At 44.7% G+C, this 25,053-nt stretch overlaps 1 long non-coding RNA gene across 2 annotated transcripts in view; it reads right to left on the bottom strand.

The window, feature by feature from the left end:
* LOC129383443 (uncharacterized) overlaps nucleotides 1–25,053 on the bottom strand; it is an 87,113-nt gene that overhangs the window by 25,729 nt on the left and 36,331 nt on the right. Inside the window, exons 5-6 of one of the 2 annotated variants that reach the window (XR_008611349.2) lie at nucleotides 9,725–9,792; nucleotides 8,268–8,363 (exon numbers count right to left, since the gene is read on the bottom strand). This is a non-coding gene — a long non-coding RNA (uncharacterized lncRNA). Of the gene's footprint in view, nucleotides 1–8,267; nucleotides 8,364–9,724; nucleotides 10,390–25,053 lie in introns of those variants that run through there. The other variant, XR_008611348.2, reaches the window with a different exon arrangement.

Here is a 25,053-nt window from a genome sequence, read left to right on the forward strand (position 1 = left end):
GAAGCGAAATATCCCTACTAGTAAAGCTGACAGCGAGGACACTACGTTGCACTCCGGCTCAAGCGATGACGCCTCAGATGACGAAGGCTTCGAAAGAGTGGCACACTGGAAGGCCAAGAGAAGAAACATCAGCGGACTGTCTTCGTCAAATAAGTCTACCGTCATGCCACAACGAAGGTCACCGGCGCACAGAATTCTTTTTGTGCTGGACACACCTGCCGGCCACCTCAACCGCCTTCATCGGCAAGCAATTTCCGTTTCTCTGGAGGCTCTTGTCCCAGGAGAAATTAAGGATATCAGAATTAATACTCGAAAGAACGTCCTGGCTATTGACGTCCACAACCGAAGCGCAATGAATGCTTTGATGGTAGTAAAGCTCCTGGGAAACATCAATGTCCACTACCTCATTCCGCAGGACAAAGAAGCCAAGGCGGGTGTTGTTTATGATGTTGACACATCGATTAGCGACAGCGACCTGCCAATTTTAATCAAACCTGCAGCAGATGGTGTTGCCTTACTACAAGCTCGGCGCCTTGGCAAGTCGACCTGTGTAAGGCTCGTGTTTAGAGGTGACTGCGTACCGTCACATGTAAAGGTCGGCCACTTTCGGCATGTGGTACGACCTTTCGTACTCAAACCACTTCAGTGGAGAAGGTGTCAAAGAATTGGACTTGTGAGTGCTGTCTGCCGAAATACAACGATGTGCCCATGATGTTCCGAACAACGCCACACTGGCACTTGCCGTGCAACTGAGTTCAAGTGCCCGAATTGTCAAGGTTCGCACGCCGCATCCTGAAACGACTGTGCACGCCTAAAGAAAGAGCAGAAAATCTTGAAAAAGATGGCCAGAGACGGATCATCGCACAGAGATGCTTCTGCGGCGATAAGGCGACATCGCTCCCGGGAACGAAAGTCTACGAATACCTCTTCCGGTTCAAGGGAAATGTGTCGTCCAGCAACGCCGCCTCCTGTTCCATCTGTTTCCAGTAAGAGCACGAATAGCAACGATAAAAGCGGCCATGCTATTCATGCTTCATCAAGTAAGGTGTGGCTAGCACTGCCAAAGACATGCCACGCGCCAGAGCCACAGCACATGACTCGCCACTTAACGTGAAATGTCACTTCAGTTGACCAAATGCGAGACAAGGATTCACAAGTGATTGCTATGCTCAAATCACTCACGAATGTCATGCATCTACTACTGACAAACATGGACACTCCGGCTGCTCGTAGCGCGCTGCAAGTACTGCACGCGCTCGCTCCAGTACTTGAAAGCGTCGCATAGCCCCATGGCCCGCACCTCGCTTCCCTTCCCCAAGGAAGTCAAGAAAGCATCTCTATTGCAGTGAAATGCCCGTGGTCTCAAATCGAGAATTTCAGATTTGACACACTTTCTCTTCGAAAGCCGTTTTCCCATCCTCGTAATTTGCGAACCGAACGTTCAGAATGTTATACGCATATCTGGCTATGAGGCATTCATGTCCTCTACCTGTGGTGACGTGAGCAAGGTAATTGTACATATTAGATGGGATCTGACATACGCCCTGCACCCAGTGTCGCCTCATAACGATAACCAGTGCGCTTGTTTACTTGTGAAAACGAATAAGCTTACGTTCACACTCGTTGCTGTTTACATTGTTCCTTCAAGTGGCTTGGACTCTAAACGACTGTACGACGCGCTATCAGCGACACGCGGCCCTACGATTCTCACTGGAGATTTTCATGCTCACCATCCGCTTTTAGGGAGTTTGAAGATGGACTCCAGGGGAAGGAGACTAGTCTCCTTTGCCACACAGCACGACCTTTACTGCCTCAACGATGGTAGTCCGACATATTTAAGCGGGCTTACATACACCAGCTGCCTAGACTTGACCCTGGTTTCTCGGCGTCTTGAAAGAAACGTGCAGTGGTTTCGAGACATCGAATCACATGGGAGCGACCACATTCCGATGTACCTGAAGATCAAGGGACTATCTAAACGCTCCTCCAAGACCCTCCGTCGAGTTGACTAGTCGGCATTTCGGTCGCGCATGGAGGAAGCATGTCAGCAAGGGAACCATTCAAGTGTCGAACACGAAATTCAAAAAGCCATGCAAGAGGCCACGCGTGGTTTTCAGCCTTTCCCGAAATATGAAGAATTTGAAGCCGAACTGCAGTGACTACGAGCAATTCGCCGGTGAGCTGAAAGAAGTTACAAGAGAACTAAATCCTTCCATGATCTCAGAGAGTCAAGGTGGATACAAAAGAAGATTTAACACCGCATTGATGCACTACAATCACAAAGATGGAAAAGTTTCTGTGAGTCTTTGGATCCACGTGAGCGATTATCTCAGATATGGAGAACCGTGCGTGGACTTCGCGTATCACCGCCACAGCGTGTTCCTTTGAAATCCCTCACTTTTCACCAATGTCGCTGCGAAATCGTCATTGCTGAAGAATTTTGCTAAAGACTTGCCAGCTTGCAGTTCTAACGCGCACTTACACCATGAGCCATTCCTGTGCCATGGGATCCCCGCATGGATGTAATGATTTCGGTGGGGGAGCTTGAAGCGGCATTGGCGACTTGCAGGCGCTCTTCGACACCTGGGCCGGACGGCGTTACCTATGCGGCGCTCGCCAATCTTGGGCAGAAAGCACGGCTCATGCTGCTAAGCCATTACAACGACTCTTGGCACGACGGCTTAGTTCCACGTGAATGGAAATGCAGCCGCTTGGTTCCGCTTCTCAAAGCTGGTAAATCACCGTTAGATTTGTTATCGTACCACGCCATCGCTCTGGCCAGTTGCATAGGGAAAGTAATGGAAAGAATGATTTTGACGCGCCTGGAATATTACCTGGAAAATTACAACGTGTACCTAGATGCTGCTGACTTCCCGCGTGGGCGCTTATCCATGGATATTGTCATCGACTTGGTCACGTTTGTTTAACATCAAAGACGTCTGAAATGACTCACTGTGGCATTATTCCTTGACATAAAGGCGCCTATGAGAATATAGCATATTATGGCATTATAGAGGCTCTTATTGAAGCTAGAATCGGTACGCGCACTTTTCAGTGGCTGTGCAGGTATTTTACCGACAGGCATTTCTTCGTGATGACGGACGATAGCGCCACGACTCAACACCAAACGTTCCGTGGAGTACCGCAAGGTGGATTGTTGAGCCCTACGCTATTCAACCTAGCGCTCCTTGGTTTAGTCAGATGCTTCCCCAACACAGTTCAAGTATCAATCTATGCCGACGACATCTGCATTTCGGCGTCTGCTGTAACACGACTGCAGGTACGAGCACGGCTATAAAAAGCAGCTGCCTTAACATCACTGTACTTGCGAAAACAGCACTTAGAGCTCCAGAGAAAGTCTGCTTTGTTACATTCTCTCGGAAAGTAATGAAGCGTTAGCTTGTAAGTGTCAATATGGACAAGCAGTCGCAAATGCACGGAAACACCGCGTTTTAGGGGTAATTATCAACCGCGACCTATCACGGAGCCCGCACGTTTCATACCTAGAGAAGAGGTTAATGACAATAATACATCTCCTCAAATTTCTCGGTGAGAAGTCATGGGGCATTTCGGTGCGGTCAAGGCTGCAGCTTTCGAACGCTTGTTCTTTGGTTTCGCAAGATACAGCCTTCCTGTGCTTGGTAACGCCTGCAAAACAAACCTGCGTGTACTCCAGGAACTACAAACTCAAGCCCTAAGGATGTGTCTTGGCCTTACAAGGTGTGAGTCTACAGCGGCCACGATTGTCATAGTTCGAGATCACCCAATATCAACGTACTTGGCAACCGAAAATCTCAGGGCGCGTATTCGGCACGTTGCCCGACTACCTTCTCACCATCTTGCTGCTCTACCCGCAGAAAGGCCACACGCAACTTTCAGTCGTATAATTGTTGCCAATCGTACCTCAGTGCCATCAAACTACGTGCCTGCAGCAAGACCATCCTCACTTTTATGGTGCCTGCACAGACCTGAAACACGCCTCACCATCCCAGGAATGACGAAGAAGGCTAACATGCCGTCGTTTGCCCTGAAGCAGGCCACATTAGAACTTTTAGATGAGGTGCACAGTGGCCGCGTCCACGTTTACATCGATGGCTCAGTCACATCAGCAAGTTCAGCTGCTGCTGTGGTGATACCAACAAGACCAGTCAAAATAAGCTAAAAAGGTCACATGTATCGTCAACGACAGCTGCTGAACTGGTAGCCCAGCGTGCGGCTCCATTTCATTCAGGAGGAACCACCCCATGCATGGTCAGTCTTCTGTGATTCCAAGGCAGCCCTACAGAGCGTACTCTCAGCACTGCGTCATGGATCACATGAGCAACTCATCGCCGAGATCAGAGAAGTCCACAATCGCATAGTTGACGAAGGACACCATATATTATATCAGTGGTTGCCTTGTGACTGTGGCATACATGGCAATGATCGAGCAGACGCAGCTGTCCGATATGCCCATGACGGCATCAACTGCGTTGCCATTCCTCTTTCGAGAGCCGACGCCGCGAAAGAACTCTCCGTATTTGCACATGAACTGACAGTATCTCAATGGAATTTAGCCGATTGCACAAGTACACGCCTTCATACCCTGGACCTTAATTTGCAGCTCCTTATTCCGCCCGAGCTTCCACGACGTGACTGCACCGTTCTAGTCCGTGTATGGCTTGGAGTAGCAATATCCAAATGGGTACTCTTTTCTTATCGGAATGGCCAACAGCCCACTTTGTGACTTCTACGGGTGCCATGAAACAATCTCGCACGTTCTTTGTCAGTGCTCTCGTTTCAATCCGCAAAAAGCAGTCCTCTCAGCCACCCTAGACAAACTGGACAAGCACCCATTGACAGAACATAAGACCCCCCGAGACTAGCCTACGCGAACATCAGTGTGATCCGCTATGAAGGCGCTGCGGCGGTACTTAAGAAACTGGACTTTCTGACAAATTGTGACAGTACTGTGTGATGTAGGATTGTACGGTTACACTGGGTAACACTAGGAACGCCTTTGCGGGCTACGTGACATTTCCCACATAAACAGTCTGTGTGTACGTGTGTGTGTGTGTGTAGTGTTTTTTTTATTTTTTTATTCTTCTCTCTTTCACCTATCGCATCCCTTTGCCCCTCCCCCGTACAGGGTAGGCAACCGGAGATAATCTCTGGTTAAACTCCCTGTCCTTCCTTTGCCCCCCCCCCTCTCTCTCCCTCTGCGCTATCCGTCTCGTCGCCTTGCTCGATGAGCGCTACTTTTGCAGAAAATTCACTTTGCAGTGCGTTACAACAGCGGCCACCATCATGCGGACGTCGACTGCGTTTAGAAGCTCCCTATACCAACATGTGACGCCGACAGCATGCCACGCCGACAATTTCGATGAGTTTCTGATTGCCTGGCCATCTTCCTGGAAGAGCAGTACACCGACCGCAGCCTCGATGCCCTGTTCACGCCAGCTGCTCAGCTAACAGGTAACAATGACTTTGTTATCCGATTGCACGATGGCCTGGTCTAAAAAAAATTACGTGATTGATAGTGCCCACCGCCTCTTAATCTCTCCTAAGAATTTTAGAACATACATGCAAGAGCACTGAACAGGCCCGGGCCCGGCCCAGCCCAAGGGCCGGGCTCGGGTCAACTAGCGTATATAGTGTGGCCCGGGAAGGAGTCGGGTCTGTCCCGGGCATCGCTGAACCCCATCATAGCCCCGGACCTCCATCAAGCCTGTAATAGGCCGGGTATGTCACTGGTAAAACTGCCTACTATAGGTAGAAAAACTTTATTTTGTCAACGTCAGGTGGGGTGATTAGGCGTGTTTTCTTAAGCGGGACAGATGGCCATGAATCGATGTTCCATAGCTACTTCCTCAGATCATTCTACAGCATGGAGTTATGGAGTTGGGTGTCCAGGCTAGAACTGTGCAGCACAACATCCCATGGTTCAGGTTAGGAAGAAGCTATGAGGCTAAAAGGAGGCTTGTCCTCCTCACAGTGCCATATTACATGCATCAGTGTCGCTTGTTTAACACACAATTTAGAGTGTGTTCAGTCGCGTGGACAGCGATGCAGAGCCTGTGCTACGGCCGAGGAGGAGAAACGCGATTACCTCTTCCTCACTCTCCCTGGCGCACGCTCACTTTGCCCCTGCTCCCGCTTAGCTATGTTTTGCTCAGGTGACCTGTACCATGCCGCACCTGTACCATCACGCTGGTGGATGGAGCAACAATTTTGCAAATGTACCGCAGGTTTTTATATCGCAGGTTAACGCAGGAGTATAATGGGTTGAATATATCATCTTTCTTTCATTTTACCTGCTGATTTATCAGCAACAATGCCAGACAAAGTGCTGACAGAGTCAAAACTATTTCTAGAAAATGTCGTGTTCCACGGCGGATATTATCTTCACAATTATGAAGAATTGAACCATGTTTTGCTTACGCTCAATGGCCAATGGGTCGAACCGGTCCGGCCCAAGTCCTTCAGGCCCGGGCCGGATGCGGGTCAGGTTAGAAACTACAGAGTCGGGCTCGTACGCGCCGCCGCGAAGCACTTTCGGGCTCGGGCCGGGCCCGGGCCTGAGGAAAGGGTCCGTGCAGTGCTCTATTATGTGCTCCGTGCTGTCCACGATGATGCGACCGCGAGGCTCATGGGTTTCTGCAGAACATACCACCGCATACAAGGCCTATTCTACTGACCTAGTTTGCAGCGGAATATAAAAAGGTATGTGGCCATTTGCGACAAGTGACAGCAATTCAAGCGTCCTAATACTATTCCGGTTAGACTTCTTCACCCCATGACCCCACCATGAGTTCCTTTTAAAATGCTTGAAGTAGATCTTCTCGGTCCATCCCCGCGATCAACAAACGACAACAGTAGGATTATAGTGTGCGTCAACAATCTGACGCGTTAGGCTGAAGAAGCAGCGATGACAACGACCACGGCTATCGACGTTTCGAGCTTCCTGCTGTTTTTAGTTATACTGCGGCATGGACCACTCGTATGATTGTGAGTAATCGTGGTCGCCTGTTTGTGGCCGACGTTGTCGAACAGATGTTGTGTCTCTGTGCTTGTCAGTTTCACCGCACGACCCCGTATCACCCGCAGACAAATTGTCTGGTCGAGCGCACCAAGATAACTTTGACGAACATACTTTCTGTCTATGTCAATACCAGGCACGAAAATCGCATTGACATCTTTCCTTGTGTCACATACGCCTGCAATACTACAAAGCATGGACCCACCGGCAACAGCCCCTTCTATCTTATTTATGTTAGACCATCCCGCAGCTTCCTTGACACAATTCTGCCTTGTACTGCTCATGCGGACTATTATATAGCCCAGAAATTCCGCGGCGCTGAGAAAGGGCGGCGCACAGTTCAGCTCTGTACGGGCCCAGGACCGCCCCAAAATCACCGACGGTTCACGGCATATGAATGCGTTGTACGAGAAAGGGGACATAATATAGCTCTGGACACAATTGCGCAAGCGCGGTCCATAACACAAGCTTCTGACTCGCTACACCGGGCCTTTCGTCATCACCGTTGCTTAAGTGACGTGACATATTCATTTGCGGCTCGTCTCGTGTCTCATTGCATTGTCGTTCTAAGAAGACGCAGCTTGTTTCTGTCGCCCTCCTGAAACGCTGTCATCCCCGTGACTCTCAGTGCACGTCACAGTTAGTTGCCCAGCGGGCTCCGTCTGACAGCAGGGACGCATGAAGAAAAAGACGAAGTACGCTTGTCTTTGGAGCGGCAACACTTTTTTCATAGTTAAATAAGCCCACCCCATTGTAACGATATTATATGGGCAGCACAAAGGCACATAATAGATGACACCTAGCGGACCCAATAACTTTGATCGCAGATCAGTTTTATAATGCACTATATACTTGAGAACTGTATGTTATATAAAGAGCACACAGTGTCCTCACAAAACATAGAGTTATCACAACTTAACGGATTGTGAAGCAATTGCGGCAGATTCTTGAATGGCTTTTGTAACGTAGTTAAAGACAGATTCGGGCTACATTGTATTCTACATGTTCCTTGTACGGTGCTCTGTAGTAATGTTTCTGGCTACTGTGTGTCAGAACAATAACTTATTAAAAGTGCATCATAAATACTCTAAATAAGAAACAAATCGGTGCCTGCCATTCCTGTAAGTTTCTAGTTTGATTATCTTTATTTTTTGTAGTATACACATAAACACATACAGATAGTTTACAACATCAATATATAAGCTGGTGCTACTCTTTATACAAACACATCAACGTCTTGTTTACTTACGCGTTGGCTGTGGCACGTTGCCGGTAATAATGCAGTGTTGTGTAGCATACAAAACTTCGTATTTTGGGTACACGTGTTCAGGTGGTTGTCCTCCAGCTTTGAAGGGTGGAGGAAGAGGGGGGTGGGGCAAGAGACAGAGTTATTTTGCAGCTGCTAGTAGCATATGTGATGCACTGAAATAATTGCACAAAAGTAATACTTTGTTACCAGCATTCTCATGTATCGGGTAGTAATTGTCGAAAGGAAGCAGCCCTGCGTTCTACCCAAAAGAGAAATTGGAGTTATCTTTTAAACAAGGTCTGCTCCTGAAGTCAACATCTACCAAGCACAAATTGGCACCTTGTATTGACAGCGAAGAAGTAAACATCACCGAAAGTGGCAGCTAGGAATTGAGCTCTGCCTGCCATGGTAGCGTAGCGGCTTTGATGTTGCGCTGCTAAGACTGCGTCTGACGATGCAATCCCGTGCGTGGCAGCCGCATTTTGATTGTTGTCGAAATGCAAATACTTGTAGTGTGTCTTGTGTGCACGTTAAGGAAGCCAAGGTGGTCAAATTTATTCTGGAGCCGCCTGCTACGGCGTGCCTCATACTCATATCAGGGTTTTCGCATGCAAAACGCCAAAGTTATTTTTTTTTTCAAATGAGCTCTTTATTGGGTGGAATTGTGAAGCTAAGCAAAGACAACACTCGAATCACAATGACAGCGCCAAGAACCATTGCCGTTCGTCGCAACTGAACGTGAGAGGTGAAGAGGATCCATTATTTTTGCAAATATCAACCTACATTACAGAGCTATCACTGCAGTTTCCATTCATTCTAGAGTGCGCAACATCAACATTCACCAAATCATGCGCCAAGTCTGATTTGACAAGGCTCTTCCACAAATATTCTCCAACAACGTTAAAGAAGCTTTGGATATAGCATGCGCGCATTCGCTCCTGTCGATAAGTTGATAAATATAATAATCCCGTAAAAAGAGGCAGCAGGAAAACGAAAAACATTGTACGGGCTACAATCTCCTGCTGTACATCGGGTGCCCGGGAAAGAATGTCATGCCCGGTTCAGACACTCGACCAACTGTAGAACGCGTGTTGTAGGAACGCCCTGCTTCAGTAAAATTATGCCGTTATACTTTACTGCGCAAATGAACAAAACACAAATAGCACAACGTGAAAGAACGGCGCACGATCCATTCTGAAACTGCTGTTCTTTAGGAACTATGCAAGCCAGGTAAAAGCATGGTCGCCTTTAATTTTATATATTTTCTGGTAAGCTCTCCGTCTTTTCCCTCGTAATTATCGCGGTGTTTGATACAGGCTTTACATATTTATCAAACAATAATTTAGTATTTGGCGTCATCAGACTAAAGACAATACACCTTCAGAAATTGCTGAGATTTACTAGCGCTTTGTAATTCTCAAGAGCAGAGCGAAATACTGCGGTACTTTAATACTTACGATTGATCTTTATATCGGCGGCCTTTCCTTGTTCCTGCATGGCAACCTCCAACGTAACATTACTTTTCCTAAAATATATTAGAGACAGGTACCACTTAGTGAAGACTGTCGCTTCACCACCCTTACAAGAAAAATCGACAGAGGTCACAAATTTGCACCTTAAGCTTTTAATACCAGGTGTTTCTTTAGCTGCATGAAACGAAAAAGAAAATTCTTTGGCTGGTAGCATAATTCTAGGCCATAAGGTAAATTATCGGAAGATGCGGCCATTACTTCCACGCGATATGCAAATGCTAAACTGAAGAATTACCATAACTGCCCTAATTTACTGTTGAATAAACTACTTTACGGCACGGTTCAATTTACTGATTGTAGCCAGTAAGTTCGCTAAGCGTGTCGATGTATAGAGAATTGCCAAGACTATACATGTTTCGAGGTACTATTTTCAAGATTCTAGACGAAATGCAGTGGCGTTCCAGTTACTTGTATGCTGAAGTGCATAAGGGTTTGCTTTTCTAAAACAAAATAAGAAATAATGGAAGAGTGCATTTTACCGCGAGTTTTACGGCGCATATCTCGAAACCGGTGCCATCCTGAAAATTTGTTGCAAGTAGAGATGCCTTGCAAACTCACTAGCTGAGTACGTTTCGTAGATTGAAATATGTGCCCTAAATTATTACTTAAAATAATGTGTATAAATATATATATATATATATATATATATATATATATTGTTTATTTAATTACACGTTTTCATTTCTAATAACACTATTTGTCACCTTATCGACTAATTTAGCTCGGGGGTTACAATTATTACTCTCAATTCATCGAAAACTTGGGGCAACTAAGGACCACTATATATGCGATGTACCATAGCCTACGAGCAAGCAGGCCCACGTTTCAGCAAATGTTATGTGTAGAGTGCAGCCTACAAAATGTTTAAGAGCTGAAATACTAATGAAAAAATAACTTAACGAAAGGTATCCAACGTCGCCACTCCTAATTCGCACGCCTTTCACTAGGTTAGGCGAGACAAATGGTTATTTTGCTAAGGTGTATGGCTGCTGTATCTCTGTTAGCAGCATCGTGGTCTCGTTTCAGAATAACAAGCAATTCTCTGCGGCCCACTGAAAGAGCCGTTAGGAATGATGGGAATTGTTTAGTAGCACGTGAGCGTTAGATGTACGCAGTGTAATTATGATGCGAATAGACATTACCAGAGGCCGCTAATGCAGAGTTACAATAACAGGATGCCGTAGACGTACTGCTTACAATCTCTTCGACCTGTGTAATAATTCTGTAACTTTCCTCGTATATAAGAAATGTCATTATCTACGGAAGAAGTAAAACAATGCATTTTTTTCTCTCATTTTGGCATATGCTCGCTCTGTGTGATCCTTAATCTAAAGGCATGCGCTTCTAGTTATGCTCAGAAGCTTTGAACACGAACAAGGTAAAAAAGTAAGAGCATTACCTTTCTCATTCTTCATGCTAACTTATGAAAAAATAAAGAATATAGTGAAATATTCTGTGTAAGTTTGTAACCATACGTACATTCGACCCTGAAAAACAAGAAAGTTTTATTGTTACTAAATAAGCCTACCAAACCCTTTGCACAGTAATACAAGTGCCGCAAATGCACACATTCACTTGGTCAAACACCCACCTGTCGGCATCTGATGAAACTGTAATGTCACTGCTATGCGATGTCTGACGAAAATCGAGGCGGTTTAGAAGGCCATGTATCCTTGAAAACACGTGCTACCTAAATTATGTATTGTGTTGCTACGCTGATTATATTGTCGAACACATTAGTGTTAGCCTGGGGCAATAAACGAGGGTACGCGTTCTGCCCGTTACACAGTCAAGACAGCTGCAGTGCTGCTTCCACCTATAGTTCAAATTCAATTTCCTCTTTCGGGCTTGTCGATCTTGTCCTCTGGTTCCTACTGGCCCGGACAAGTTTTCTGCACAGCAGTTACACTCTCAAGAGATGCACTATTTCTACATTCTGTCCAAATTACTTGCTAATATCATTGCCCAAATTAGTGAACTTGGTGCCATACGCCAGTCCGAGGCCGACTACGCTAGCCTGAACCACTTGTATTTTGGCGATTCTTCGACATGCCAAATCTGAGACAAATAAACAAGTGGCCTCTATGGGAGAAGAATGCTGATATTTGCGTCATGCACGGTCAGAGCGAAAAACGCCTCAGCGTGTCGCCATTCCTAACTCAGTAAACAACCATTTGTGCATGGCGCTTTTAACGAGTACAACCAAACACTCCAAAAGACTTGTGGACTGCGTCCATCCAGGCGCATACATTTGAAATAGGTATCTCTGCAATACCAACTATTCTACACTTTTTGTTTGATGAGACAGAACACATATCAAGCATGCGCTTGTTTTGTGGGGAAAACATGCGAATATATAGTAATTTCTGCTGTTTGAATTGCCCATTTAGGTATTCCGAACAGCGCGAGGGCATTCAGGATATTCATTCCTTAGATATGAATAATTCCAACTGACATTCGAATGTTAATCCTCGGTGAAAGACTTCACGCTATAAGACGTGAAAAAACACATGGCTAACTGCATTCAGTTTCTGATCGGAAGTCTTTTCAGCAATTACTCGCAGAAGAAAGGCTTTGTCGCAACACAACAGCGTGGTTAAAGGGCTACATGCAATGCCTACTTCTTGAAAGAGCAAACAACACCGATATATATCTCCTGCGTCAGCTCTTTCCGAATAATTTGAAGGCATTCTTTATCTTAGCTGCAGGCGATCATATTGACCTCTGTAATCTTGCAGATTTCACGCACGAGCTTATGGACCTTTCGGCATCTTCCATCTTGGCCATCGAAGCTCACAGATGCGGGGATCCAGCAGTAGAGCTAGGCTAAGACGTGTCCTTTCTTGCTGACTTTACGCAATCTGTGTATGTTCATTCAGAAAGAAACCGTTTGTGCAACCTACGTCGTGCTGGGACCAGTTCTCTCGCCGTCAGGTTGTGCCGGTAACATCGCTGTTTCGATGACACGACCCTGCAAGTGCGTTCCTCCGCAGTCACACGAGATAGGCAAGTCCCATTACTGACAACGTTGAGTGCCTCTGCCCCACCTATGTACCACCAAATTGTTTCTGGTTGCGTCACTTCAGACCGCATCTTGTTGGACACAGTATCCAAAGTAAGCGTCCTACTGCCCACGGCTACCCACCACAGACGTTTGGCAAGTTCTCCCTCAAAGCTGTCAAGACAGCAATATGACATCTGACAGTGATAAGTCACTGAGTCTAAACCTATCCTCTTGTGTCTCTTTCAGTAACTGTTTATTGCTGCTGACCTTCAAAGCGCCACCATCGGTGCAGCTTTCCTTTGCTATTAAAACGTCCTGTTTCACGTTCTTTATTGGCAGATCTTTTCCAGTTTCCTTATGTGATGCCGTCAACGTGCCAGGGCAATAAAATCACTGACAATGTTCTGCACTTTGAAAAGTCTAACGGTCAGCCTATCCACGACCATGTGCACCAGCGTTGAAATAAAACATTCAACGAACCACAGAATGAGTTACAACGCAACCTGGCACTCGCCATCACATGATCCTCGAACAGCTTTTGGCGCTCATCTCTGTGCATAGAATAAAAATGTACTCTTTGAGAATGCCGATTACGGAACTCTCAGCCGTGTTACCATTCCCGACACCTGTACAATCGCACACGTATTTAAAAGCATTGCAGGCAATTGCGGGGCGACTATATTTCCGGAGATGGACGCTGTCCTCGTAGACCATCAAACTATAATCGCATACGATTCTCCTACAGATTCCTCTCGGCCTTTGAAACTAGGTGCAACGATTTCAGCGCTTAAACAACAAACTCCCGTGCAGTCTACACCTTTGCGACACCCACTTCGAAGACGTGCTCTTCGGGAATAACGTGCCACTTGTAAATCACGGACGCATTCAGATTGTCTCCCAGCGCCTAGACCATAATGGACGAATCGTAAATATCAAATTAAAGTGTCATATCTAACTTTTTTGCGATAAACCGTTCATATCTCCTCGAACCGTAAACTACAGTTGAATGTTCCGGCCAGCAGTAACGCCACTGACGAAACATCGATTTCACGCCAATTTCTTACACTCAATTGAGCTCGCATAGTGAAAACATTGGACGACTTCCAGGCGTCAGCTTCCAAGCCAATCTAGCTGTTGGTAACTGTGTAGGACTTCCGCAATCTCGATGCTTCATACAACGGCACAGTGAGCACGATTGACAGCACGAACATTTCTCCTGTCAGAAATAATTTTCCCGGAAAAGGGCTGCATCACGTCCAGCAGAGAGGGCTTCGCACCGCACCTAACAGTTCTTTATTTCCGCCCCTTTCTCAATGTGCGCTGGTTCTGAATCCTCACCAATAAGAAACCTCTGATGTTTGTTCATTAAACCTGCGGAGGCTAAGTTGGTTATCCTGAGAACACAGTCGGCAACAGTGATTCACGGTGGCGGTGACCGCGTTTCGGTACAATAAAAATGCCATGACACTCATTTTCCGTGCTTTAGGATCCTGTACAAAGCCCCACGTGACAAAAGGTAAAGTGCGGCCTACCACTATGGCGTCCGTCATATTCCTTCAATTATTACCACAGTAGAAAGGAGGCTGAAAGTCAATAATGGGGCTTTACATATGCAATAACACACTGTGGGATAGGAGTTACACAAACAGGGACGAATTGCCTCAAAAATGGTAGCCTACGTTTGGGTATGTGGACCTCTCTTTGTTAAAGGGGTCGTATGGTAAATAATTGACTAGGTTTTGGCATTCTAAATAAATACGACAGTTGAAGCGAAGTTCTCAGTGCAGATGCGTGTGACTGTTTAGGTTAAGATTTATTTGTTCATCAGCCGGTGGTGCCTTCAATAGTTTATCTGGTAAAGTGCGAAATTTCAGACGGAGCATTCTTTTTCAGTGAACCTCGTTTAGGAAAGGAATGATCGAACGACCTTGTCAATTGGCAAGTTATTTTACATTGATATGAATATCTCTAAACAGCATCGTAGAATTGTGTTTGTGCAGGCAACACTTACGGAAAATGTTGCTCACACTTGTAGCTAAAAATAATTTCCGGATTGTCTTCGCTTTCAAATACAAAGAATGGGAAATAAGTTTTGTTCCGACAGATAGGAATACGATGCACAAACAGTTGAAAGAGTTTACCTGTAATAAGTCAAGTTTTTTTGAAGAAAGACATCTGATGTAAAACACGAATGAATGCCCTGTCCTTAAAAATGCAGCTTTACGTTTCCGCGTCTACCAAAAGAGTAATTGAGCTCCAGCAGAATGCACGCCATGTGTTGCGTTTTTTACAAATCAATAATTAAGGTTTCTCTTGCTACCTTCACTTTTGCTTTTGCAATCCGAAGAAAAGCGAGAAATTGCGAATGCCAATTGTCAGTGTGCAATCTTCGATTCGTGTTCGAAAGTTAGAATAATATATGTATTGAAATCGTGTATATGTTCTGTTATCCCCTTTGGCTACCGAACAGACAGATGCACAGCCTGTATTGTTGATTTCTCTCTCTCTTTCTTTTTGGTGTGCAGAAGTTCACTTGACTTCCCAGTAGCACGTGAAATATCCTACGACTCTTTAACGCACTCATTTTTTTTCTTTCTTATTTCAGCGTCAAGCAATGTGACATTAAAGGGCGGTGTACCTCGGGAGCGCTAAACGCCACACATGAGAACAGAGAAATTTGTTTTGCTGGCAATCGCAGCACTTTTTCTGATTAGGTTTCTTGCATCTATAAGGAAAAGGTAAAATGTAGGGACTTTTGGAAGAATCGTTTTATTTAGGCGTTCAAATTTTTGTTTCACTACTTGCTCAATTTCGCACAGTTGAAAAAAAAATGTGCGGAAACTATCAACAATAATTGTCAAAAATGTGGATAACTAAACGCTTCAAGAAATGTTCTCGCTTTAATAAAGGAATAGTGTGCTAGACAACATATATTTGCTGCATTAAAAATAAATTGGTTTCGTTTTTCGTCTAACTGTGTAATTTCACGGAAAACGTAGCGGTTAATCAGGACACCTTTGGCGCTTGTAGGTGTGCACAGCACGTGCCTCCGAAAGAGCTGCGACAGTTGGCATTCGGCAACAAACCAGCCCCACTACGTGAGCGTACGCGCTTTTTAGTCTGTAAGGGACCTTCAGAAAATTTGTCCGTCGTTCTGTCGGTTCGTCCGTAAAGCTTAACACGATGCGCTCCATAGCAAAAAACAGGATAAATTCGAGAAGAAACATTTGAGCGGTGGTGAGATTCGTACTTAAGAACCTATGAATCTATGAAAGTTTCTAACATCTATGCACTCAAGCCGAGTGTTTTACGCAGATATATTCACCTTCTGCAAGCGTGAATGTTTAGCCCATATTGTACAGATAACGTGCCAAACACTCACGCTTGCAGAAGGTGAATATATCTGAACCATATGAATGTGTCGTCCCTGTGGTACAAAATGAATGTGTAAGGAGGAGAGTTTCTATGAAGGCTTTCCTAAAACATTCGGTGATAGTGGGATAAAAATCATCTGTAGGACAACATGTGGAGACAATATAGAGCCTGGAGAACATCAGGCAAATTCAAATTTTGCTAACATTTATTCGCGAACACGCCACATCACCGGTGCGTTTCGCTGGACTCGGGATGCGCCTTGCGTTGGCGCGTTCCTTCCCCGACCGAAATTCCATAGATAACCGCGGCCGCAAGCGCTTCGTGTAGCGATACGCAGACAAATCAGCAATCAATGAGTTGATATGGATGATAAGGAGTTCATCATCATCATCATCATCATCATCCTGGTTACGCCCGCTGCAGGGCAAAAGCCTCTCCCATATTTCTCCTACTACCCCGGTCATGTACTAATTGTGGCCATGTTGTCCCTGCAAACTTCTTAAACTCATCCGCTACACCAAACTTTCTCACGCCCCCTGCTACACTTCACTTATCTTGGAATCCAGTCCGTAACCTTTAATGACCATCGGTTATCTTCCCTCCTCCTTACATGTCCTGCCCATGCCAATTTCTTTTTCTTGATTTTAACTTAGACGTCATTTACTCGCGTCTGTTCCTTCACCCAATCTGCTCTTTTCTTATCCCTTCACGTTACACCTATCATACTTCTTTCCATAGCTTGTTGCGTCGTCCTCAATTTAAGCAGAACCCTTTTCGTAAGCCTCAAGGTTTCTGCCCCGTAAGTGAGTACTGGTAAGACGCAGCTGTTATACACTTTTCTCTTGAGGGATAATGGCAACCTGCTGTTCATGATCTGAGAATGCCTGCCAAACGCACCCCAGCCCATTCTTATTCTTCTGATTATTTCAGCCTCATGATCCGGATCCGCAGTCACTACCTGTCCTAAGTAGATGTATTCCCTTACCACTTCCAGTGCTTCACTACCTATCATAAACTGCTGTCCTTTTCCCAGACTGTTACACATTACTTTAGTTTTCTGCACATTAATTTTTAGACCCACCCTTCTGCTTTGCCTCTCCAGATCAGTGAGCATGCATTGCAGTTGGTCCCCTGAGTTACTAAGCAAGGCAATATCATCAGTGAATCGCAAGTTATTAATGTATTCTCCATGAACTCTTATCCGCAATTCTTCCAAAATCCAGGTCTCTGAATACCTCCTGTAAACACGCTGTGAATAGCATTGGAGACATCGTATCTCCCTGCCTGAGGCGTTTCTTTAAAGGGATTTTGTTGCTTTCTTTATGGAGGACTACGGTGGCTGTGGAGCCGCTATAGATATCTTTCAGTATTTTTAAATACGGCTCGTCTACACCCTGATTACGCAATGCCTCCATGACTGCTGAGGTTTCGACTGAATCAAACGCTTTCTCGTAATCAATGACAGCTATATATAAAGGTTGGTTATATTCCGCACATTTTTCTATCACCTGATTGATTGTGTGAATATGGTCTATTGTTGAGTAGCCTTTACGGAATCCTGCCTGGTCCTTTGGTTGATGGAAGTTTAAGGTGTTCCTGATTCTAGTTGCAATTACCTTAGTAAATACTTTGTAGGCAACGGACAGTAAGTTGATCGGTCTATAATTTTTCAAGTCTTTCGCGTCCCCTTTCTTATCGGTTAGGATTATTTTATCGTTCTTCCAAGATTCCGGTACGCTCGAAGTCATGAGGCATTCCATATACAGGGAGGCCAGTTTTTCTAGAACAATCTGCCCACCATCCTTCAACAAATCTACTGTTACCTGATCCTCTCCAACGGCCTTCCCCCTATGCATAACTCCCAAAGCTTTGTTTACTCAATCCGGCGTTACTTGTGGGATTTCAAATTCCTCTAGACTATTCTCTTTTCCATTATCATTGTAAGTGGCTCTGGTACTGTATAAATCTGTATAGAACTCCTCAGCCATTTCAACGATCTCAACCATATTAGTAATGATATTGCCGGATTTGGCTCTTAACGGGTACACCTGATTCTTGCCTATTCCTAGTTTCTTCTTCACTGCTTTTAGGATTCCTCCGTTCCTGAGAGCATGTTCAATCCTATCGATGTTATAGTTTCTTATGTCAGTTGTCTTACGCTTGTTGATTAACTTTGAAAGTTCTGCCAGTTCTTATCTAGGTGTAGGGTTGGAGGGTTTCATACATTGGCGTTTATTGATCAGATCTTTCGTCTCCTGCGATATCTTACTGGCATCGTGTCTAATGGAGTTACCACCGATTTCTATTGCACATTCCTTAATGATGCCCATAACACTGTCATTCATTGTTTCAACACTAAGGTCCTCTTCCTGAGTTAAGGCCGAATAGCTGTTTTGTAGCTTGAACTGGAATTCCTCTATTTTCTCTCTTATCGCTAACTCATTGATCGGCTTCTTATATACCAGTTTCTTCCGTTCCCTCCTCAATTCTAGGCTAATTCGAGTTCTTACCATCCTATGGTCACTGCAGCGCACATTGCCGAGCACGTCCACATATTGTATTTGCCAGGGTTAGCGCAGAGTGTAAGGTCTATTTCATTTCTAGTCTTGTCATTCGGACTCCACCACGTCCACTTTCGGCTATCCGGTTTGCGGAAGAAAGAATTCATTATCTCCATATTATTCCGTTCTGTAAACTCTACTAATAACGTTCCCCTGCTATTCCTAGACCCTATGCCATTTTCCCCCACTTACTTGTCTCCAGTCTGCTTCTTGCCTACCGTGGCATTGAAGTCGCCCATCAGTATGGTGTATTTTGTTTTGACTTTAAACATCGCCGATTCCACGTCTTCATAGAAGCTTTCGACTTCCTGGTCATCATGACTGGATGTAGTGGCGTAGACCTGTACGACCTTCAATTTGTATCTCTCATGAAGTTTCAGAACAAGACCTGCCACCCTCTCGTTAATGCTATAGAATTCCTGTATGTTACCAGGTATATTCTTATTAATCAGGAATCTGACTCCTAGTTCTCTTCTTTCCGTTAAGCCCCAGTAGCGCAAGACGTGCCCACTCTTTAGTTCTGTATATGCTTCTTTCCTCCTCCTAACTTCACTGAGCCCTATTATATCACATTTACTGCCCTGTAATTCTTCCAATAGGTTTGCTACACTCGCATCACTAGATAACGTTATAGCGTTAAACGTTGCCGGCTTCAGATTCCAATGGCGGCCTGTCCGGAACCAGGGACTCTTAGCACCCTCTGCTGCGTCGCAGGTCTGACTGCCACCGTGGTCTGTTGCTTCGCAGCTGCTGGGGACTGACGGCCGGGGTTCGACTGTTGTTTTCATATAGGAGGTTGTGGCCAAATACTGCACCAGGGTGGCCGATCCTGCTCTGGTGAGGGAGTGCGTTACCGGTTCTGGTCACCGGGATCAGCCCACACTCCTGGCCTGTTTGTGCAATTTTATCAACAGGCTGATTTTTTTTTAATCCAGTGGAAAATTGCGCGGCACCGGGATTCGAACCACGGTCCTCTCGCACGCGAGGCGGGTGTTCTACCTCTAGCCACCGCGATAAGGAGTTATGAAGAGCCATACGGGTGACACCACAGTTGATAATGATTTGATGCGGATGGATGAAATGCTTATTTATCCGTAATTATTTGGGCGGAAGCCTTAGACAGCTTATGGAACGAAAATTTTACCATCCGGCGTTATGGCTTCCATATGCAATGGCGCCAGAATTGGAGGTCGAACCCTCGAGCTTTGGTGGGAGTGCAAACCACGACATTTGGTGTTCATTACGGAAAAATTAATTGACGCACAGTTCATTAGCATATAGTTAATTGGGCACTAGAAGTCATGAACTCTGATGGTAGTCGAACCCATGACCTTTGGTGTTAATTAGGGCGAAAGGAATTCAAGCACTTAACTGTGCCTTAATTTTAGGTATTTAAGGCACTCGAGCCCGCGGCCTTTGGTGCGTGTTTAACCAAATTGGGAATACGGACGAACCGGCGATATTTCCAAGTTCGATTCCAATTGACATCGCGAAGGTCGAGATTCGAACCTACGACCATTGGTGGGAGTCGAACCCACAACGTTTGGTCTTAATTAAGGTCAAGTGCATTAAGGCATTCCAACCCACGACCCAATACGGTAATATGTGCGAACCAGCCATAACTCCAAGTTGGATTTCAATTGACATCGTGAAGGACGAGTGTCGAACCCACTACTTTGGTGTTAATTTAGAGACGGCTAATTATGATATTTCATTAGGGCACTCGAGCCCAGGACCTTTAGTTGGAGTCAAAGGTGCGACCTTTGGTGTTAATTAGGGCGAATTTAATAAGGCACATCTATTCGAGGCACTCTAACTCACGAACTCTGGTGAGCGAAAACGATAGGAAGGGACAAAGCATAAAAATGAAAATGTGAAGCTCCTCAGGATCAAGTAAACTTCATTGTCTGTCTGTCTGTCTGTCTGTCTGTCTGTCTGTCTGTCTGTCTGTCTGTCTGTCTGTCTGTCTGTCTGTCTGCCTGTCTGTCTGTCTGTCTGTCTGTCTGTCTGTCTGTCTGTCTGTCTGTCTGTTTGTCTGTCAGGTAATGTCACGAATGTCTCATCAGTGGACAGTATTTTGACTTCATCTTCTTTAGGGTATGCTAAAGTGTCTGTCAACTTTTTGAAACCCATTCACTTTAACCAACAATAAAAAACTCGAACGTATACTGCATAAGGCAGTTAGATATTTTTTAAATCATATGGTCGTATGTCTGTTAGTAAGCTCATACTACGCAGTGAATTACCCCTGCTGACTGTGCGCAACCGTGTCTGCCGATAAAAGTTCCTCTTTCGATTTGTAAACGGCCATTATAAAGCTACCACTTTCATTTTTTTACTAACTCATTAGGCTATCAAAGGATACGAAGGCATGCTCTAACAAAAACACTCTTGAGCGCACAAAATAACTGTTTCAAATATTATTTTCGCCTGGGACAATAACAAAGGAAAATAATCCTCATTTTATTCCCGGCCACGGCGGCCGCATTTCGATGGGGGTGAAATGTGAAAACATCCGTGTACTTAAATTTAAGTCGACATTAAAGAACCCGAGGCGGTCCAACTTTCCGGAGTATCCCACTACGGCATGCCTGATACTGAGATCGTAATTTTTACAGGTAATATCCCCCAATTCAGCTATTTAATTAATCCCCTAATTACGAGATTGTACGTTACCTAGAATTTCTCAGCAGTTTTTTTAAAAATGCTTGCAAATATTATAAATTTGTGTGTATATGCTTGTATATTCTTATGTATTCTTTACACGTCTTTATAATTACTTACCAATGTTTGAAAATGGTTGCAATTATTCTGGTATCATATCGGTGTGTCTATACACATATAAATAAATAACAGCTATAAGGGGTTCGAATGCTCGGAAGAATTTCGGTAACGTTGATAAGGGTTGATAAAGTTCGGATCAAGTCCGATAATGTTAATACGAACCGATAAGGGTTGATAAGGATCGGACAAACTGCGATAAGGCTGAGAACGATGGATACAGGTTGATAAGAATCGGATCGACTCCGCAAAGGTTAGATCAAATCAGATCGAGTCACTAAGTCACCAATATGTCTATAATTATTTAACAATGTTGGAAAAATGCCTGCAATTCTTGTGAATCTGTATGTTGACATTCTTGTATATTTCTATGTACACGCACTCTACGGTTATCTGCTATCACGTCGCGGTATCTATCAATCAATCAATAAATAACAGCGATGAGGTGCTCATAATGGTCTGGAGAATTCTGATAACGCTAAGGGTTGATAAATGTTGGTCAAGTCCGACAATGTTTATAAGGAGCGATAAGGGTTGCTAAGGACCGGGTCATGTCCAAAAAATTGATGAGATCAGGTAAGGGTTAAGCGTTGTTAAGGATCGGATCAACTCTTATAAAGTTGGTAAAGGTCGATAAGGGCTCATAAGAATCAGATCGAGTACGCTAAGGTTGATAACAATTTCAGAGGGTTGGTAAGAGTCTCACCAAGTCCGATAAGACTTATAACGAGCGATACGGGTTTATAAGGGTTTATACTGTTCAGATCAAATTATATCAGATCGACAACAACACCGGGCTGAGTGGAGAAGAGCACTTACAGAACACTTAGAGAACTGCAGCGTAGTTTCTGCATAATTTTTGTACAGCTCTGCTGTGGTAACTTGCGAAAACCAATCTCTGAGCGCTTATCTTTTATCGGCTACTGCCGACGACACGCCACTGCTCACGAAAACAGGAGAAATGGCTAAACAAATATTCAATTGATGCTTTGTACAGGCTCGCAAATCTACCATAATCTGCGACTGTGACTTGTCGAATCCCTCAAAGCATGTGGCTACCTTAAACGGCAAATTCTTGTACATAGCATGTGAGTTGAAATGCAACCATTTCATTAAAATCCGGGAAGCGGTTGTCTCATAATGTAATGTCTGCGTTTTATATAATTGAATATGGAAATCAAAGTTGGCCCCGAGCTAAAACTTCCTCTGAAAATTTCACTTGGAAAGTCACAACTTTTTGGCCAGTAAGTGCTTGCAGTGATCAGCTTTAGTCGAACTGTGAACTTTGGTCGACGGTGACACTTGGGAGCAGCCAAGATTTCTACAAGAAAAATTGTCTTCGTCAAGGCTCTGTCTTCGCTTGTACCAAAAAAAAGCCCTTTGTGGAGTGTACTGGCGCGTTGGTTGCAGGTCACCCGAAGCCATTGATTTAGTGTTGCTGAAGAGCTTTGTTTCGAGGCATACCGTTTCTTCCTGTCATGATGTATTTCATGTGTAGACCTATTATGCTGCGCTAAAAACGAAAAATATCATTAGTGAAAGGTAAGCTCCATCGGCATTCAACGTTTGAGCACTGTTTCGAAATTCAAGCCTCTATTTTAATGTGAAAGTCTCGTTGTTCAAGTAACTGACTCTGTAGTCGTGATCACGACATCAGCCTATTTTGATTCCCAATTGTACTTGTCCTGCGCTAGGTTATCCCAGCTGGCGGCTGCTGATTTCCTAATTTCTTCACTCCACCTAGTTTCCTACCGTCCTCGACTGCGCTTCCCTTCTCTTGGCGCTCTTTTTCCGCAAATCTGATGGTTCGCCTGCTATGCGCCCTAGGCCTAACATGGTCTGCCCAGCTCCACTTTTTTCTCCTAACGCCAACTGGAATATCGGCTCTCCTCGTTTGTTTTGTAGTCTCCACCGCTTTCTTCGAGCCTCTTATAACGTTACGCCTAACATTTATCGTTCCACCGCTTTGTTCTCGGTCTTCAGCTTATTCCCGAGCTCCTTTGTTAACCCCGAAATTTATGCACCATATGTTAGCACGGGTACAATGAATGTATTGTACACTTCTTTTTTCAGTTACTGTTGTAAGCTCCCAATTGGGATTTGGTAATGTTTGCTGTATGAGCGCCAGCCCATTTTATTTCTTTTGCAAATTTCCTTCTCACAATATGGATCCACTGTGAGTAGTTGACCTAGGTAAACATAATCCTGTACAGATTCTGCAGTATTTCCCTATAAAATGTTTCAGTGTCCCAGGTGTGGCGCAAAGTGTGCATCGTTTCTCAAAGTGTACGAATTATTTTGCACCTTCAACATGTGTCTCTCTTATTGTACGTTTTCCTTGGTGTTCCTGTAGTCCAGACCTCTGTATGGGGAGGACATTTTTTTTTAATGAGTAATCATTTCTATGTCTACCCAGCGACGAAACCCGTCTGTGCATCATATAAGACGCGTCATTATAAAGAAATAAATGTATAAAACGAGATAAATTGGAAGTGAAAAACGTTCGTGCAGGTGAGTTTCGAACAAAAAGCTCCACAGTAAGAGGTCGAGTGTTTCATCAACTGGGCTAAAACTCCTGGCTTCAATAAGGGGAATATTACTGAACCATATGAACGTACTGTACGGAGGGTAGAAAAGAAATGCCAAAGAGAGGAAATTATATGAAGGTTTTCTTGAAAGATTCGGCGATGGTGGAATAAAAGTCATCCCAGGGATGAGCCGTAGAGGCGACTTGGGGGCATTGTGCATATGAGTAGGTTTCCGACTTTGTGAAAATGTAATAACAAATGCCCTACATCCCGATGCGTTTAGGTGATCGCGGGATGCGCCTTCCATTAGGGACGCAATGCCACCGATCTCTAACGGCTCGTGCGCTTCGCGTAGCGCCACTTTGAGAGATAAGCAGTCAATGAGTTAATAGGGATAATAAAGACTGATGAAGGTTGTAGTAGTCTCATCATTGTTGACAATAGTTCTACGCGGATGGGTTAGGTGCTAAGGGTGATAATCGCTTATCAGGAGCGGATCAATTCTAATAAAGTTGATAAGAACTGAAAGGGGTTGCCAACGGTCGGGTCGAGTTCGCTAAGGTTGACAAAAGCGATACTGGTTGGTAACGGTCGGATAATGACATATAAGTTTGATGTGAGCTGTGCAATGTCGTGGACAGCTCATATTGACTGTTTCCAAATCCCTTTGTTTGGCTACGGGAGCGCTGTCGACGTGCCGAATTTCTTTCCTAGCAAGGTGAAAATGCAAGGATATAATGCACTGTTTTACGCTCACGAAAATTTTTGCAGACTTGTGGGGGGAACAACTACGCAAACTAATCTGCGCAGAATTTTTTTGTTAACGAAGAAATCCATGCGATGCGTTGCAAAACATTTGTACACCCATTCTACCAGGGAATTCCTTTTTCGGTAGCAAATCATAAACGCCACGCTGATATATGAGTACCGCCTAATTAACTCGTATTTCTTTTCAAACAAAAACGCTAACACTTTTTTAAGAGCCATTCCAGGCTCGTTTAAACA

This window comes from Dermacentor andersoni, chromosome 8, assembly GCF_023375885.2.
Source record: "Dermacentor andersoni chromosome 8, qqDerAnde1_hic_scaffold, whole genome shotgun sequence".
NCBI classification, from domain to species: domain Eukaryota; kingdom Metazoa; phylum Arthropoda; class Arachnida; order Ixodida; family Ixodidae; genus Dermacentor; species Dermacentor andersoni.